We start from the raw sequence: 19,568 nt of genomic DNA, 5'->3' as shown, positions 1-19,568 counted from the left end.
GAGAGTGGATTTGAGCAGAAGATGAGGATTTTGGGGGGCGGTGGGAGAAGAGCAGCCGATTCCTGCGGGCTCCAGAAGGGAGCAGTGGTGCTCGCGCCGCCCAGGCTGCGGCGCGCAGAGGTGCCCGCGCCCCCCAAGCGGGGTTTGGCAAGGAGAAGCGAGGGGTTTGGGATGCTGGGGGCCGTTTGGGGTGGAAAGGCAGCAGCGGGAGGATGGGGGAGGCGGAATGCCCGCAAGACACTGATAAATTACTGTATTGTGGCTCCCTGCGGTTGAAAGGGGAAGGGAGAGGGCAGAGGGAGAGATAAGGAAGGGGGATGAGAAGTAGGAAAAGAGCCAGCAGGTCCGAACCAGTTGAGATTTTGCAATCCAGTAACTTTTCTGAGGTTTACTTTCTTTTTCTTTTTCTTTCTTTCTTTTTTTTTTTTTTTTTTCCCCCCCCAAAAAAAAGAGGCTGTGGGATTTGTCCTCTCTGCTGATTGTGAAGGGGTGAAAGTCTTCAGGGAGAGCAAAATTCATCCAAAATCCCTTTTGCACAGCATTGCAGCCAGGGAAGAGAGAAAATCCTTTGCAAAGATGAGTTGCTACAGCCCTGTATCAGCCAAAACTACCCCCCAAAAAATACAAATGCATCCCAGGAAATCCATACCCACTTCGCTCTTGATTTAAACCAGATTTATGGAGGAGAATGGGAGCAGAGCAGGGCCCAATATGTATTTATGTATCCACCCTCCTCAGTGCCATGACAAGAAAAAAAAAAAAAGGTTAACAAAGATCTTTTGAGGGGAGCAGATGGAGTTTGAACCTCGGAGCCAAGTCCAGGCGAAAGCTTAATGAGGTCTACAGGAGGTTTACCTAAGTTTGAAACTCATAACGGGGTCTTTTATGTGTGCTTCTGCTTGCATGTGCGCGCGCTCGCGCCTGTGTGCCTGCATATACACAGACACATGGAGGTCATCCTTTAGAAAACGTGTCGGTTGTTTCAGATAACAAAATAGCGTTACCTCACCCTTCCACTGGGAACACTTCAGATGTGGAGGGGAGGACATTTATTTTACTAAGGAAAAGCCGCAGAAGCCACGACGGGTGACCACTGTGCATGTGGGCATGTGCGCGGGTGAGAACAGCAACGGGGTTTGTTGCCTCTCCCGCTTGCGAAAGGCTTTAAAAGGCAAAGGGAGTTTAAAAGGACACGAGTCCACGAAAAGCAAACTGAAAAGAATCCCAGGCACAATCCTGAAGAAACTGGAGGTGCATTGCTAATAGCTGGATCTAATTAATGCACAGCTTACCATGAGGAAATGGGGTAAATAGTCTTCAGCTGGGACTATCTACAAATCAGAGCCGGCGACTTTCGCGGTAACGCTCAGCAGCTTCCCCTGGAGATGGTCTGCATTTTCAGGCTGGGCTGTTGGATAGCCAGCATCCTTCACTTCGGCTTTTAATTTTTTATTACTATTTTTTTACATAGAAAAAAAAAAAGCCAACAAACAACCACATTTGCAATGTTTTATTGTTGACTGGAAGGGAGCAGCTCCTGCTGTCTGTTTGTCCTGGCGTGCATGCATACTGCATGGGGATAAAAACCCCTACACCCAAACACTCTGGAGATGCCAGTGCTGCCAGAAGAATGTGTCTTTAGATTGTTTTATTCCCAGGGCTGCTTCATCTCCTGTTGCTAGAAGACCAGCCACTGAGGAAAGGCCTGGTGCCAAGGACGTCCTGGCCAGGGACATCACCAGAGCATGGTGGTCTCCTGCCATGCCCATTCCTCAATCATGTCCCTAAAATGATAGCTGGGTCTTTTTTGGGTCCCATTTTTATAAGGTGGGCAGAAAGCATCACCTCCAGCTCTGAGATCCATGCCAAAGCAGGAACGACAGCCAAGAGTCAATGCAGTCCCAGGCCACCGTGGTTCAGGTGCTGGACCAGTGGTGCTGGACCAATGATAAGACAAGAGACAAACACAAGACCAGGTGATTTCAACAATCAGGTCAATCTGTGAGAGGGAGAAAAATAAATACATGAATAATTTCTTTTCTACTTTCTTATCAAGGTATTCATTTAGTGTTTGAATATCAGGATGTTTCCACTTACACTTTCAATACAGAGCAACTGAAAATCTGCACTTTGCATAGAGAGAAAAACCAGCAGAACACTGGCAAGAAGCTAATTTTGTTATAAAAATAATCTTTTATCTGTGCACGACAGAAATATTTATTCAGGAAGGGTACACAGAGAGCAGGAGGTCAACACTCCCACTGCTTGACTCAAAGGCTTCACCACACTCTTTATTTCATTTTATTTTTTCTTCTTTTTTTTTTTTTTTTGACAATCCTTTCCCATATTTATTTATTTATTTATTTATTTATTTATGTATTTTCCTGAGAAGTATGTCTTGAGTTGATTTCTCCTCAATAAAACAAATCAATAAAATCCAATGGTCCCTGGTTGACTCAGGGCTTTTGGCTAACAGCCCCATTCTGTACCCAGTGGTGCCACATGGACCTGTCTCCGCAATCACAAACTGTCCCCATCCCCTCCAGCAGCAAGCACAAATTCATTCCCTTGGCCCAAGCTTCAGGAGTTTGTGGCTGAAGCTGTACACACCCTTTCCAAAGCTGTCATTGAACTTAAAGGGAATGTGCTGAGAACTAGGTAAGATGTTGCAATTCTATTTTATTTTATTTTTTAAGTATCGGGCAATATTATTTTATGCTCTTTCTTTCCCCCATTCCAGCCCTGAGAGGTGTCGATGCCTCCTCAAGCCTCTCTCCAAACACAGCACCAAACCACTGCAGTGAGGACCAGCCCTTTTGTCAGCACAGAGATGCCAAAATCCCAGCAAAATCCATCACCTCGTTAAGAAGGAAAGGGAGAAAGCCGGCCCTGGAGGTGTTGCTGCCTTCCCCTGGTGTATGCTCCCCTCTGCTTTGTTCCGTGGGTGATGGAGAGGAGGTGGGGATGGAATCCAGGGGACAAGAAAAATATCCAGGTTGCAAAAGGGAGAAAATCCCCCTGTTTCACATGAGCAGCTATAAATTTGAAGGCTGTGTTTCAACGCTATTGAAATACTGCCTGCACTCCGACAAAACAGGACATCTGTCAGTGAAGGAACTAAGGAGGATGTTATTAAAATGTTTGCTGTCTCTTTCTGTATGTTTTCAGCCTGCGTAGTGATATAAGGCTTTTAGAGCCCTTTAAGCACCTGTAATAACATTAACCTTTTCATCAGAATGTCCTTTGAGCATACGAAATTTTGTTTATTTAAATGTTGCAACAGGGTAATGATAAAGTTACTTCTCTATTTCCCTGCTCCTGTTATTTGCACATGAAAAACCTCTTCCCCGTGAATTGTGGTTAATGTGTGCCTTTCGGTTCGGCTCCCCTCTGCCCCCTTTGCTCCTGCAGGCACTTGGGGACATCAGGACAAATTTTGCCTCTCGGGACCGGGGATGAGCGGAGCGGGCTGGGCAAGGGGCTGCTGCAGGGGCGTGCGGTGGACGTGGGCACACAGGGATGGGGTGGGATGCCTCCAACTGCTCGCAAGGTGCTGCTAGATACAGCCAGATAAGAGGGTTTTGTTGTTTTCCTTTTGTTCCAGTTTAACCCTTCGCAGACCATGTAGCTCAGCTCCCACCTCTAGGCTAGGGCAACACTGCAAGCTGATTTCAGCTGTTTCTGTAGTGGCCTCAAAGGAGCAAACTTTTGCCTATAGAAAGAAAATTACCCCCTGGGAGCCCCCATGGATCACTTGCACTGGTAGGGGTGCACAAAGGCAGCCAGACTTTTACTCCCTCGATTATCCTATTTCTTTGCCTTGTTGCAAGGCTGCCCCACACCACAACGAACACCACGTTTTGCTGATAGCACACGCCTTGAGTGGTGTCAGCACAGAAAGAGGGAGTAAAAAGAGGGAGAAAAAAGATCTGGTTTTGATGGACTTAATCTAAGCCTTGCTGAAAGACATGACTGAATCCGAGCGCCGAGCGTGCCTGTGTCCGTCACCATCTTCTCGCCTTTCAAACCTTGGCCGCGTGTGTTCGCCTCGGTGGATGTGGGACGGGCTCTGCTGAGCTGCCAGCCCTCGCAGGGCTTCAGCACGCTGCCAGCTTGCCCCAGGCTGCACTAAGACCCTATTGTATTCAAGCCTGTAGCAAATCCGGGCACAAAAATCCAGTCCTTGCACCAAAGGTGATTTTTTTTTTTTTTTTTTGCATCGCCTGAGCAGCTCTTGCATCTCCCTCGGCTCTCCAGCAAGAGGCTGGAGATGGCTGGAGACAGGCAGGGACAGTGGGAGGAAGCGCTCAGTTGATATTAGCAGGATGGGAACAACAACATTCTAGGCTGCTGTCATGTTTTGTTTTGTCTTTAAGGCACCATGGTGGTGGAGAGCTCTACGGAGGGGGCTGAGGAGGCTGAAGAGGTTTTGCAGATGTTTGAGGGGGACCCCTGGCAGATGGAGGAGGAACAGAGTGGAAACGGGGAGGTGCCTGATGCAACGGAGTGAGGCAGGGGTGGAGGTGGGCTCGTGGTGTAAGAGGCCAGCTCTTACATCCCAAGGACAGAGGAGGGCTGGGCCGGGTGGGCTGCAAGGTGAGGACAGGCAGCCGATGCCTGATGTGATGGAGAAAAGCCAGAGCATGAGATGCACAGGGAAGAGTGTCTCATGCTCTGGGCAAACTAAGAAAAAAAAATCTTTTACAGAGATATTCTGGAGAATAGAGCTGGAAATGAGAGCACAAGCCCAGCCTAGGAAAGAGAGGGGTGCTAGAAAAGAGGTGAAGCTTGCCTGAAGGTATCTGAGCACAAGGCTGTGCATTGCTCGGGTGTGAGCTCAGAAGTGTTGTTTTTGTGAAGGAGAGGTGGCCTGGAGATCCCAAGGGTCTCCACTCCTGGGAGGAAAGGGTCTGAGGATGTTGGGCTCACTTCTCTCAGAAACGGGTCTGGGGAAAATGGCCACACCTGGTGCTACTCCTTAGCTCTTCTGTGCTCCTTCCAGCCTTACTGCTATACAAACCTGGGTCCCTGTAAATAGGCACATGGATTGTTTTCTGTGATTCTGATTGTAGATAGGTGTATTTAGCTCCCCACTACTATCTGGAGATTGCTGTGAATATAGGCAGAGGGGAAACAATACCGTTTGCTAAGTTTGTCTTGCCCTTACCCACACGCAGTTCAGTTTCTTTGAGTTTTCTCCAGGTTTAACCTCTTTCATCAGTATTTTGCATTTTACCCACAAAGCACACAGTTGGGATTCGTCAGGACTGCAAGACCTGAAAACAGCAGAGGAACCGCAATTAAACCAAATGCATCTGCAGTTCCTGGCTCTCCTTTTGGCTGAGCAAAAAGGTGGTTAGAGCTCTGGGAGTTCTGATGTTTTGAATGGAAAAAGTTGGACTGAGAAAAGAAAATTACAGATTTATTATTATTGTTATTATTTGCTTTGTTTGAGGTGGTCCCCAAAAGTTTATCTTTTAGGGTAACCCCTACAGTCGCTGGGATTTGCAGATGGCTGTGAAGTCGGAGGAGCCGGTGGGGGCATACCTTGCTGTCTCGAGCGGCGAGCGTGTCACCAAATCCTTCCCAGGAAACAGCAATTGTAAGCGAGCCTTCCAGCAAAATTTCACAGGGCTTTCTTCCCCAGCAGGATAAAATTAGCCGAGCTCTCTTGAGATGACAGCTAAGAACTCCAGCTTCCCTCAGATGACCTCAATGGAGTCATTTGTTGCTTAAATGACAGACAAACGCAGTAATTAGGTCTATTTAGTAAAGGGGAGGTGAAAGGTCAAACTACTGGGCAAACTGTCTCCACCGCTTGACTTGGTGACCAGGCCGGGGGTTTGCAGGAGGTGATGTTTGTACAACAACCTGACACTGGCAACAGCCCGCCAGCAGGTCCCTGCTCGGCAGCGGGGGCTCCGCTCGCCCTCGGAGCCTGAAATCCCCCTTTTCCTCTAAAAAAACCCTGAACTGCCTTGCTTGTGTCCTAAGAGATCAGCCCCAGAGGAAGGAAGAGCTGATGAAAAGATAGGCTGTTACCTATTGCAGCGTGGGCAATAGGAGGGCGAGGGGGAAGGAGGCACGGGCTGAGTGTGTGGGAAGTCACCAGCCTTTTGTGTTCCCTCTGCCTCTTCCTCCCTGGCAAAGCTCCCACCTATTCTCTGAATTTATTTGTTTTCCAAGTGTGGTTGTGCTCTGTGTGAGCAACCTGACCATGCAGTCAGCATGGCAGGGCACGGCACACCTGGCTTTCTCCCTCCTGTTTTGCCTTGGATTTCACGGCACGGAGTTTGTGCACAGAAAGTCAAATATCCCACCTACAAGAAAACATTGGTTTCAATTCCTCCCATATCTTCAGAGGACCCCTGAAAATAATATTTTAAAAAAGTGGCTATTTTGGGCAGAACAGCGCTATAATGATTACTCCTGCTGCCTGCCCATCCTTGGGAACCATGGCAAACCTTTTATCCATGGATAATTTGCAAGATTTCCCTCTGCTGCTTCATAAACTTGGGAACCCTATAGGACAGTGAAGCAATGGAAACTGCAAATCCATAGCTCCATTTTGCATGGAGAGGTGGTAGAAGGTGACCTCCAGTTTGGTTTTGGATGGAACCAGACAGGAGTGCTCCTAGCCAAGTCTGACGGCTCTGGGCTGCTTGCCTGCTCTCCAAAATACTCAGCTTCTGGGTGATTTTCTGAGTTTCTTTTGAATTCCCCTACAGTGATCTGCTTCTGAACTTTGGCAAGGAGGGGACGGCACTTAGAAATCCTGCAGGTGATCCAGGCCCCTTCCTGTGGCTCAGTAGTGTTGGGTGCTGCTCCAAGGCATACTCAGGCTCCCCAGGGGTTCCCTCGACACCTCGCCTCCCCCACGGCCCTTCCACCTGAGCTCCTGCCCGTCTCCTCCAGCCCCAGCATCAACGCTCCCCTCCCTCGCCAGGCCTCTTAACCCCTGTCTGCGGGGCCCCGCGGGGAGGTGGCGGTGATGCTGATGAGAGAGAAGGTCACCAAGAGCCAATGCGAGAGTGAAAAGAAAATTAGAAAACAAACAGAGGGGAGGTGGGGAGGCAGCCCGCGGCCAGCCCCAGCACGGCCAGCCTTCCCGCGCGCCCTTGAAGTGCAAAGACCCCCCCTCTGCTGAAATAGGCTTATCTTCAAAAAGGGCCCTCGTGATGATACAAGAAAGAGCAGGCTTCTCACACCTTGTCTTCGCTTCCCAGAGATCCTATCTGCCCAGAAGTGCCTGTGATCTCAGTCAGACCTCTCTACCTTGCCACTTGCCTTTTAAGTCTGTTTTGCTAAGGCAGAGACCTTCCCACTTCATCCTTTTCTCCCTCGGCAATGGCGAGTGAGAAGACAGGCGGCGTTTCTGATGCGCCGGGGGAGCAGTAAATGTCATTCCAGAGCCTTTCTTTTGTATATTTTCCCGTGGATGGATTAGTTTGTTTAAAGGACATCTCCTATTTAACACCTCATTGAGCAAAAAAACATGTACGGACAAGATTTTTTTTAAAGTGGCTGCTTAAAGTGCAAGCTTTAAGCCCATACTGAGTACCTTAATAACTGGTATGAGCTGCAAAAGTACTGATCACACAGGAGCTCTGGGTGACTCACAAAGCTTATATGTTCTGTAACAATATGATCTATACTTTTCCACATTTTTTTTTCTGTCCAAAACCAGCCAAATCATGACATTCTGGATGAATATTCAGGGTGTGAGTAAATAATGCAAATTCAAAATAAGGTTTATAACAATGGTTTGTTCTGCAGCGATTTTCCTCTGCAGGTTCTGGTTGGAGTCCCACGGCTCCTGTGTTGGCATCAAGAGGATGTCCATAAGCCAAGAGCAAGGAGTAGCCCTTGTTTGCATGGACTGGGTGGTTCCTGCAGTGTACTGGTAACATTTTGCTTTTTGCATTGCACTTCTGGTTAGCCTCTGCAGACAGCAGACACCTCCCCACCCATACCCCAAAATGCTGATGTTCTTTTAGGAGATCTCCCTTACTCTGTTCCCCATCTCCATGTGATATAAGCCACCCAGAAGGTTCTCTGTAATGGGATTACATGGATAAAATCCACTTTATCTTGAGATCTTTGAGTGTTTATGACCTTTCATTGGTCCTTTGTGACGCTCTTGGGAAAGAAGTGCCCAATTCAGCCAGATAACATCCCTCTGCTGCTCTGCTACTCCTCCTTCAGAAGTCTTTCCATTGGCTGCACAGGGACTGCTCTTAGTAAGGCCCAACTCCCTTCCCATAGAGTAGGTTTCCTTCAGAAACAGGCAAAGCCATTTCTTCCTTGGGGAAGAATTAGCTCTAGTAGCTGTCTCAAACTCTTCCAGCCCAATCAACCCTCATTCTGTGCTTTGTAGGTCACTGCAATTTCCTATGAACTTAAGGGGAGATTTTCTTGGGAAAAACTTGTTTTTCTGTAAGTTTTCCAGCTGTTGATTTTCCCCAAGGAAAGTCAAATTATCCTTGAGCATTGTATCAGCAGATGTATGAAAAAACTGATCTGTCACACAAGAAAAACCTGAACCGAACAACTTCCTGCATTTTCTGGGCTGTGAAAGTTAGAAAATAAAACCCAGACTATTTTTCTTCTAGCAGCAAAAAGGCCAGTGCAAGATCAAACCATGACCCCCGGGACCTTAGAGGACAAGAGGGATTTGGTGTATATAGTCTACTAGGGAGGGGAAGCCATTGGCCAAAATTAGAGCATTTCAGGGACCAGATTAAATTGTAACCATGTTCCAGGGAGCTTGCCAGGGAGGCTAATGGACTGATCTCATTCACCTTGATGTAAATCCAGAGCTGCTCCATGAAAGCCAATAGCACTTCTCCTGGCTCTGTGCGGAGGTACGGCTGAGATCACAAAGCATACATTTCTAATGAAGACAAAGTCAAAGGAACACGTGCCACACATGGAAAGCGAGGGCGTAGCAAAGTCTCAGGTCCCAGGCTTTGAGGCTCAGAGGAAATGAAACTGGCCTAAGTACTAAGGTTTTCGGAGATGTTCTTCCTTGGATTTGCTCAGTAAATCAGGCACGCCGATGCCACTTAATACAGTTCTTGTGTTTAAAAGTAGGAACCTGGAGAGGAGCTGCAGACCCACGCAGTCTGTGGCAAGGTTTTTCAGCAAGGGCACAGAAGCGCTCTTGCAGGAGCATTGCCCGAATCAGGATGTCACTTCAGGAGGATGCTGAGAGCACAAGGGCGTTTGTTATTTAGCACTTGGCAAGGCAAGCCCCATGCACCCAACCTCCTCCACCTGGGCTTAAGCACAGTGCCCTCACCTCCCGTTTGGATGGGCCTGAGAGCATGAAGCATGTCCTTCACCCCAGCCCAGATGAGATGCGGTACCCCAGGGGTCCACAGGACCTCAGCTGTGTCTGAACCCTTGGAGATGTTCTTTTCCCCCATGCTGAACCTTTCCCTGGAGATCTCTGAGTATGGTTCTGGTAGGTCTCCTCTCCAAAAGCCCTCCCACAGCCTGATTAAACTGAGGCATGGATTTATCTTATGCGCCTTGCACAAGTCCAAAGAGAAAGGCAGAAGAAAGGAGCAGTGTCATGAACTCCATCAATGGTTACTCATTTTCCAAAAATTTAGCTGAACATGGATAAAAAAGAAAAAAAAAGAAAAAAAAAGAAAAAAAAAAAAAAAGCTGTGAGAAATCTGGACAAGCTCCTTCCTTGGATGCATAGTAAAAATTCATTGTGAGGTCCCCAAGGACACTCTCTCCCTGGTTTTAAATCTCATGCAAGAGAGGATAAATTGAGAGCCCCTTCCCCCCCCCTCCCTTGACATTTCATTTGTGATTAAGGCACTATTCATCGCCCCTCATCCTCCAAACCCTTTACTATTTATGGACCTGCTGTTTTTCCAGTGGTTGACACTAGCGTGCATTCAGCTCAGTTCTTCTTTCCCCATCCCATCCTGTTCCCCCCCTCCCCTCCGTGAAGGCATTTCTCCATTTCAGTAGAGAAACCACTAGTGACTGGAGTGTCTGTGACCTCTGGGCTGTCAAACTCCCACTAACTAAATAAAAGCAGCCCAAGAGGGAGAGGGTTTGCATAAATCACCTCCCGTGACAGAGACCACCTGGTATACTCTCGCTGCATGGAGGTACCCAGTCTACTCCAGCTGCTGAGTTTGCACTTTCCCGCATTTTTATGGACACCGTTGGAGAGATACATTGTGTTTACACAAGGAATGGAAATTTCAGTTTTACTGCAAGTAACTGATTTCCTCAGCCGGCGGTGGGCAAGCTCTTTGATTAGAGAAGTGATGAGGCCCATCGCATCCTGGAGGTGTGTTATGAGCCTGAGAGGGTTCGTTCCCAGGTGGTTCGGGGCAGGCGCTTGCAAGGCTTGGACTCCTGTCCTGTTCATCCATGTGAGAGCTTTTGCCACAATCAGAGGCATAATAACAGGTTTTGACTTAACTACACATGCTTAAACTACCTTGAAGCCTGTGGCTGACATGAAGAGCAATAGGGACCAACCAAAGTCGATGCAAAGACCAGGTGAAGATTTTGGATCTGCCATTGATGAGAAATGGGGTCTCTCTAGGGTCATGTATGGCCACTGCCAATGACTTCAGGATAGTTACTCTAAATGATGTGAACAAAGGGGGTTTGTGATTTGACCCTGCCCTATACATCCAGGGAAGTTGCTTTAAATTATTTCCAGCCAGAATTGCAACATTCATATGTAAGGTCTTAGAGCTTGTTATTAAAGAGCATCACCATTTTTAAACAAAAAGACGTATATACCAAGCAATGTTTATCAAAAAAAGACTTTCACTAACAACAAGGGAATTCTGTTAATAATGTTCCACGAACAAAGAGAGTGATGGTAGAAGGGGAGGAATATCAAGTAAGAGGCAAAGCAAAGGACAGTAAAAGCCATCCTGTGAAATGAAATTTTAAGTGGCAAAAGTAGGTTTATGTAACGGTCATTCTGAAAGGAGGAAGAAGATAATTTCCCAGAAGTTTCTGAAATTTGACAAAGAAAACAATTATGCTGCAGTTGAAAATAGCAACCGACAGGTATGTTTACTTTCTTCTGATCACTGTTTTTCCTTACTGTAAAAATTTCAAAGTAATGTGTTTTATTGTTATTATTATTATTATTATTATTCCCATTAGTAGCTTGGAAGAACAAGAGGCTGAGATGGATTTCAGGACAGGAACATATTTTTCCATCTTGGAGGTTACTGCAGCCAAAGTGCAGCTCTGGGAACTCTGAAGCCAGCTGATAGAAAAAAAGACCTTAGGACTGGGTGCACAATTAATTTTTTCAGCCTGGTTCCAAACCCAAATAACTCAGAGGAAAAGCAGTTTGGAAATAATTCAGGTGAGATCAGCCAGAAATGATGTTTTGCTTTTGCACAGAAAAGCAAAGCCAAAAATCAGAATTGCAGTGAATGAACCCATTCACGGTGAACCTGCTCGCTGTGAAACCACCTCTTCTAAGGGAGCCCTGCTGACCCCTCGCACCACATGCTGTGCCTGGCTCGCTTTTCCTGCAAAACCCTGGGGGTGACACCACAAATGGCTCAGCTCAAAGGGGAATGGCGATCTCAGGCTGTCCCCATGCTCTCATCCAGCTCAGCCTTGCTCCAGCTGCTGGGTCTCTCTCAAACCCTTGGCACTGCTAGACCCCGAGGGAGGGGAAGCAGAGGGAAGAGAAGATGGAGAGGTCTGTTCAGAGGCTGGGCCCAGCCTGGCTGGCAGTTCCTGGTCTGAAGAGCCTTGGTATTTAAAGGGATCCATCTTCTGTGCCCTTTCCCCCTTCATATAACCACAGCAAGGTATCAGAGTTGTCTGAAGAGTGTCATGGGGTAATCGTGAGGTTTGGCGTCTCCAAAATGCTGAAGAACTGGGAAAGGCCCCATATTGAAGAAGACCTCCCTGCTTTACCACGGAAGATCTATCAGAGATGTTCAAGCCACTGGATTTAGAGGTACTTTTCTCTATGGAGCTGACTTCCAACCAGTTTCACCCATTTAGATTGAGCAAGATCCAGCTGGAGGTGAGCGATGCACACCCCGGTACCCCTGCAGGTGCTGCCATGGGCAGCTTGGGGACCAGCCTTCTGCTTCCACCAGCACCTGAGAGCACCCAGACAGCTATGGATCACTGCACCTTTGGGTGCTCCTGCCCTGGGAAGAGGCATGGAAACACCTGAGGATGGAGACTGGAGGCAGCTCCTGGCCACTCGATCTCCAACCAAAGCGTCTCCCTCACCCCCTGTCAGGCCAGCAAGTTTGCTTTTTTCCTGGAGCCCCTTCAGCTGTGGGACGCCAGAGAGTATGCCAGAAGGAGAAAATTCTTCAGTGACGTAAATGCAGTAATAGCACTTGTTAGTGGTATGTGTGCTCCCTGCCAGGCTAGGGGAGAGGAACTTGGGTTTTATGCAGAACAGTGTCTCTGTGTCCCCTTCACACAAAAAAAGCAAAGAAAGCCCGAGCCCTTTCCACAGGGTATACCAAATGCACAAATTTAATTTAGGAGTGCTGCGTGTTCTCAGATAAGGGCTTGGTTTGCTCAGGTTTACAGAGTTACATTTAATTGAAGTGCTCTGAGTAGCAAAAACTGAGAGGTCTCCATAAAGACTTAGACAGCCGGGACATTAATCGCATTATTTTCTTTACAGATAAATCTTATTGGTGGAGCCAGCATCATCAGATAAAAAATAGATAAGATCAAACCTTGTCTTTAAATTCCAGATCTCCTGGCTTGAGAAAATATGGAGATCAGATTACGGTGTAACTTTTAATGGGCTTCAGAGATTTCTGCCCAAGCGAGATGGTAAAAAACATAGATCCTTCAAGATCCTGGAAGGAGCAGATATGCTGTATTTGTGCAGTAGTCAGCAGTTTCAGATAAGGAACAGAGGATATTCAGGTCTGATTGCTGCTGCGCTGAAGTTTTCCACATAAAAGCTGCACTCTCCTTCAGGAAAAGGATTCGAGTCTCTTCAGTAAACATGAAAGCCAGCCCTTATACCCGGTCTAATTCTCCTTGTCGGCTTTGATCCAAAACATTCTTCCAAGCAAGAGAAGGCTGGGAAGGGAGAGGGGAAGGGACCGGGGGAAGATTGAATAAGGGAGCCAAGAGGCTGCTCTGGAAAATCACGGCTGAAGTTATAGGAGGGGAATTAATCTTGAGAGGCCGTATGTAGCAGTTTCATCCATCAAGCGTGACACTGGTGCCATTATTAGAGAAGATGGAAAATTAAATTGCAAAATTATCTGTTCTGTTTCATTGACTTTTTTTTTTTTTTTTTTTCTTTCCTCTTTTCATTCCAGGCATCATTTGCAGCAACACCACTTGCAGTTGGCAGCGCGTTATTAAAAGCACCTGGCCATGAAAGGAAATCAGGGCATGTGTGGTAGCGCTGCGGTCTCGGAGCTATTGGTCAAACCGTGGCAAGAGAGGGCGACGCAGCGGGTGCACGGGGTGGAGCGAGGATGAGGGGCCCCGTGCGGGCTGCCCCGATGTGTCGGGCTCCCAAAATCCCTGCCCATCCCTACTCAGGCACAAGGGTTTCAGTCCAGCTGGGGAGATGTTGGAGAAGGGAACCACAAGCACTGGTTAGTGGGCACCTGAGTTATTTTTGCTCTTTCTCTCTGCTTCTCTGATGCTCTCCATCTCTCGCTTTTCATTCTTTGCTGTCGCCCTCCTAACATTTCCACCGGAGATCTGCCATCCTAAATTCCCACTCTCTCCTTTTTCTGCAGGCTCCAAAACCCGATCTGAAGCCAGTGGGAATGTGGTAATTGAAAAGCAACAACAGCCTAAAAAAAAATCCCTGCTGGAAACTATTTTTAAACAAGTGACCCCTCCATCCCCCCAGTAGCCTTTTATTGCAACCCAAACACAGGGACACACCAACGTCATGGGAATCCGAGAGAAACAGGGACTAGCAGGGAGCTATTGCCCAAAGTTCAACAGCCCAAGCTGTGTCCTTCTCCCAAGTGATGTGCAAAGGGTAAACACGCAGAAGAAAACACGAAAAGTGGTTTAGGAGACTCAGCATCCATCAGACGCTAGGTCTCTTAATAAATCAGAGGAGGAATTTCTCAGATAATGTCGGGAGTGGTTCAAGCCCTAATAAGTGGAAGAGTTTTGGTTGTTTTTTTGAGTCCTAGTTGAGTATTATCTCATAAATAGAGTAGGGAAAGAGAAAAGGCAAAGAAATGACCTAAGGATCTCTGAGTTGTGCTGGTGGAAAGATCAATTCATAATACTGAGAAGAAAAGTAAATAAATTGTCTATCTTGGTGGGAATTGACCCCTGGGGTTCCCATGGCCTGGCCATCAAAAATAATTTCCTTTTTCTGTATATATGTACGCATGTGTATATATGCATGCATACATATGTGTATATTTATATGTATTTTAAATCACATTACAGATTTTGAAGGCATGCGGGGAGCGGTACCCTGGTGAAACAGCCTTCTGTTAACAACTGAATCATATGCAGCAGGCAGTGAGGTCTGCACTGAACAACCTTGCTCTCTCTTGTGTTTTCTCTGCCTGATTTCTAGCTTTTTCTGGCTCTTACATCTAGAAGTAATTTGTAGGGGTCAAGACACAGACTGTAACTCCAGCACTGTATCTTATGCCGCTACTGTTTCACTGAGAGTGGAGAGTGAAATCTGTATAATAACAACAATAAATAGTAATATGCAGGTCTTATGAAACTCTTGAATCAGAGTTTCTCGAAGTATTTTGCAAAGGGAGAAGGCAGTAGAGCACTTTTCTACTGGAGAAAACTTTCCAGCAGCTTCAGTCAGGAGTCTCTGCTAGTCTTGGTGGAAGCAGATCTGACAGCATGGCAGCTCCGCTGCTGTGGCTGCCAGACTCAGCACCCTCACACGATGGCCAGAAATCCTATGGGAAGGTTGGTATCAAAACCCTTGCGGAGGTGGATGCTCAGCTTTCTCCAGCAGCTAAATTTCCTGCTGTGGTAAGGAATATCCTTGAGCCTCAGCAGGTGAGAGGAACCTCTCCATAACACGAATTAGAGACGGAGAGATGGAGAGGCTGAGGTTAGCATTTTCATACTTTTTTTTTTCTTTTTTGGACATGACCTTTCTAATGCTAGACTTGGAGGACACTGCAGACCTTTGCATTGATTATCTCACAGTGGTACAGACATTGTTGTATTCATAGGAAGCAACATGACCTAGCAGACCATGACCTGTGGGGTTCATTCCTTCATTTGAGGCATTCAGAGTGCAGATCCTGGTGAAATCTGGGTTTCCTAACTTCATTTTCTGTAGGTTTGACATGGCCATCCTGGGCTGCCTAAAGAACGAAATGTCTTGTTGACTAAGAGATGAAGATTGGATGGTTGGTTGGATGGATGGATGGATGGATCAGAATTGTTCTTATTCACACACCTGTCATTATTTAGATAGAAAGAGGGAGAGAAAAAAAAATAGAAACCAAACTTCAAATAAGAGAAAGAAATTCTCATTTTCTCCATTTTCCTCCAAAACTGTATGTAGCCCAGCCACAGTGGTGATGGTCTCATGTTAAAATCTGAGCTAGCCCAGAGCAAGAGAAAGTGTAAGTGTGACTCGGGAGAGTGGTGGTCAGTAGCTGGCTCTGGGGCTACTTATCTGTGTCTGTCCTGGCCTCTTCAAGTGCCTCCATCACCATAAAGAAGTCAGAAATGCCCCTCTGCCCTCACCCCAACCTCTGGCAATAAATCCAGGGGGATGCGATGCATAGCACAGGCAAGGGACCGTGCCAGAACTGTCTCCGGAGCAGCACAGACAGGACGACAGTACCAGGAGAACATAAATTTCAGCCTGCTCTGCCTTATACCATGAACGCTGAGAGAGAGAAATGTAATACAAGCCTCTCCCAGGCCATTCCTGTGCCAAACAGCAGCCTCTATATCATTTGTTGGTTTATTATAAACAGGCTCCCACTGCAGTTTTGAAGCAGATATTTTTTATGAATAAACGCAGGGCCGTGTTATTTTTTTTTTCCCCCTGCAAATCCATTGCTTGCAAACCTTCACGTGTCAACCCAAAGAAGCGAGGACCCCTGCAAACCTCAGCAAGGCGGCGGTATGTTTTACTTCTGGAGTGGTGCGTGGGGCGCAGGGGTTATTTGGGGGTTACTCCTGGAAATGCCGCCCGGGGACTTGTTATCATTTGCCTTTCCCAGACTCGCCTGTGCTGGGAGGCTTCACAAAGTTCCCTTCATAAATGATTAGCAGCAGGCTGTTAATGTTCATACCCAGATTCCCTGTTTACTACTTATGCAAAGGCTTTTTTTTTTTTTTTTTTTCATCAGTGTAAACACAGTTGATCACTTTATATCCTCTGTATATTGTTTCTTAATATGAATGAAGTGAAGCAGGCTAAGCAGCAGTCATTCAGATTATGGCCTAACATAAACTTACAGCGGGTTCTGAAGTGTTTGGTTTTGCAAACTGTGAAAATGGCTTAAACTGTGTAATAAGAACATGGTCATATTGTCAGCACTTAGCATTTGATATTAAAAAAAAATAAAAAATGTATTAGGCCATGGATATCTGCTGCATACAAATTTGAGCTGTTTACCTTGCTGGTATTTTTTTTCTTTTTAAACAATTCTCACTGGACAAATGTTATATCTGCTACTGCATAATCCAAGACAAACAAACCTGCTGCGAGCACATTTAAATGAAGCAGGTTCTTGCATTCAAACGAGGTAAGAGAAAGAAATATTTGACCTTTTTGCCAAAAATATTATGGCTTACATTTGTTTTTTATTTTCCTTTTATTAAATCACTTTTATAAACCACTCTAAGTTTATTCTGTGACAATTAGTTTATGGTGTTTCTGAAGTGGATTTAGATTTGAGTGATAAAATTACAGGCCAAAATTACAACCATAATGGAAAATACTGGTTCATGTTTGGCTTTGCATACCACAACTGAAAGATTACTAGCCATTGCCAATAAGCAGGGGGAAGTAAAGATAATAGTCTATGTGTTTATAGGCAGGAGCTGGATTCCAGGACATGCCACAATAGATTTGTAGAAGGAGAACTGGAATATTTTAGCTGTGTTTCATTAATAGAGAAAAACCTGACAGGTTGTAAGGAGGTAACTATAGTTCAGACACTTGCTTTGTATGATCTTTCTAGGAAAAATACCGATCTTTTAAATCTTCAAATTAAACTACTCTCTGATCCTAATTCAGCTGATTACATCACAGCACAACTCCTCCTTTCCTTTGTGTTTTCCCCAAAACAGTCCTGAGGTGGCTGCGATGTTTTCTTGGGTTTGATGTTGTTGTTTTTCAGGGGAACACTTGCAAAAACATAGCACTCTTCTGGGAATGGGAAATATCACCACAACACAGGATTTGCAGCTCAGCTAGATGCTCCTGCTTGATCTCAGCTGTGCAGGAGCTTGTGGTCATCCTGGTTCAGGTGTTGGCTCCTTTCCCATGGCCCGACCTCCCCCCTGCTCTGCCTCCTCCAGGATGCTCCTGGCTCACAGATCCCATGGGATGTGTGAGTGCTGGCTGATGCCAATCGGACGCGAAATGTCCTCATGACCCCTGTGGCAGGTGGGGATCCTCCTTCTTGTCCCAAACACCTGAAACATCAAGACGTCCTCAGAACCAGGCAGCAGTCATGCCCATTTTTCATTCAAGGTACCCATCTCCAGCTCCCAACCCCAGCAGACAAGGAGCATGTATCAGGAAACATATCCAGGATTCACCTCTCCTCCTTTTCCCCTCTGCCCCCTCCTTCTCCCTTCCCTCCTCCCCATCTAAGGCCATGCTTTCTCCTCCTCTGTTGGCTGACCATTGCTTATGCCCGAGGCAGGCTGGCTGGTCATGCTGATCTGAGCACCTGGTAGAGCAGAACCAAAACAAACAAACAAACAAATAAATAAAGATAAAATTCCCAAACCAGAAAACTTTCATTCCAAGTGTACCTGTGAGAAAATGTCCAGCTGCAGAGGGTGAGCTTGTGGCTCTTGAGCTAGCACATCCACCGCCTGGTTCACACTAACATGTCAAGCCGGGAGGAACGAGCACTCAAAGGGAGGATGGTCATGTGCAGGGGGATTTTAGTGCCCCCCTCAGAAAAACTTCTGCATACATCAGCCAACTTCAGTGAAATCTGGCAAAGGAAGAGAGAAGGTGCAAAGAGATGAGGTTTTCACAGGTTTCATGGAAATGAATGCTGCGGGGAGATAAGTGTGTCTTTGTGGGAGGTGAGCGCAGCTCCTGCTCAACGTCGGAGATGGGACATGAAGGTCTTTGTGGCTGAGAAAACTTTGAGTTGATTTTGGAGATAGTTGGACACCACAGCATCCATTCTGCAGCCAACTCTTTCACCCTCGGTGGGTGCTCTGGTGTCTAAGAAGTCACCATCATGCTGTAGTTATGCTGCAGGTACTGTATAACCATCAAGTCAATCAGCTACCAGAAAAAGTCCACCAAAATCCAAAAGTCCAGCAAAATAGATGTTCATGACACATATAGCCTAGGTCTGAAGCTTCCTAAGTTTGGTTTAGCCAGAGAACATCCACTATGAAAACGAGCCTAGCGTCAGTTTTCCATGTGTTTCCAAATTTGCCGCTCCACAGGAACTAACACAGCCCTTGGGCAAAAGGGAAGACAAACAGGTGACTCAGACCGTGAGGAACTGCTACGGAAGAAATTTGTGGTCAGCGATCCCCAGGTAAGTTTGCCTTGGTGGCTGCAGATGGCTCGGTGTCTGCTTAACATCCAATTAGCTCTGGGAAGTGGGTTTTATTCTGAGGGCTAATTTGCAGACACAGGGCTCCGTGTGAAAGGTTGCTGCTGAAGTGCTGTGATGAACACTTGTTAAAAATCCTTCTTTGAGAACTTTCAGAGTTTTTTTTTTTTATTATTATTATTTTTCCCTAAGAAAATGAGCCAATGTTGCTGAGAAACTGAAAACATTAGTGGTCTGAATGAGTGTCATTATTTTCACTGTAAAAATGTACCGGGTAGTTTGGCATCTCCATCTGACATCTGCTCCTCATTGTCTTCTGCCAATGCAAACTCATCAAGTCAGAAAAGATGAAATATTCCCCTTCGCTCCCAAACCCACCTCTCCTCTGGCTTGCTCTGCAGCTGTCAGCAGCTCAGCCACCTTGGTTTCATTACCGAGCCGTCCCCCCCGGCCAGGCACTTCTGCTGCTGACAGTTTTGCTCCAAGTCCCGCGGAGCCAATTTAAGATGCAGCTTCCCCGTGGCGCTCTGCATCTCATTCCCTCCCAGCAACGTCATGTGGGACAAACCTCATGAAAAAACCCCATGCCTCAACACCAACCCTTGACATCAAATGTTTTACGTTAAGAGGCTGAGCTGGCTGCTCGTCCCGAGCTGTGGGAACGTGTTCCCTCCTGCAGCATCAGCTGCAGGGATGGTGTGAGGATGAGGATGGGGCAGAGCAGCAGCCTTGGAGCCCCCCAGGGCAGGATCCGCTCTGGCTTGGTGTTATCAGGCAGAATTATTTGCCCTCACAGTGTCGTTTTCAACCCCTGCCTTACATAAGCTCTTA

Source organism: Oxyura jamaicensis, chromosome 11 (genome assembly GCF_011077185.1).
Source record: "Oxyura jamaicensis isolate SHBP4307 breed ruddy duck chromosome 11, BPBGC_Ojam_1.0, whole genome shotgun sequence".
NCBI classification, from domain to species: domain Eukaryota; kingdom Metazoa; phylum Chordata; class Aves; order Anseriformes; family Anatidae; genus Oxyura; species Oxyura jamaicensis.
Note: the sequence above shows the minus strand (reverse complement) of the source record.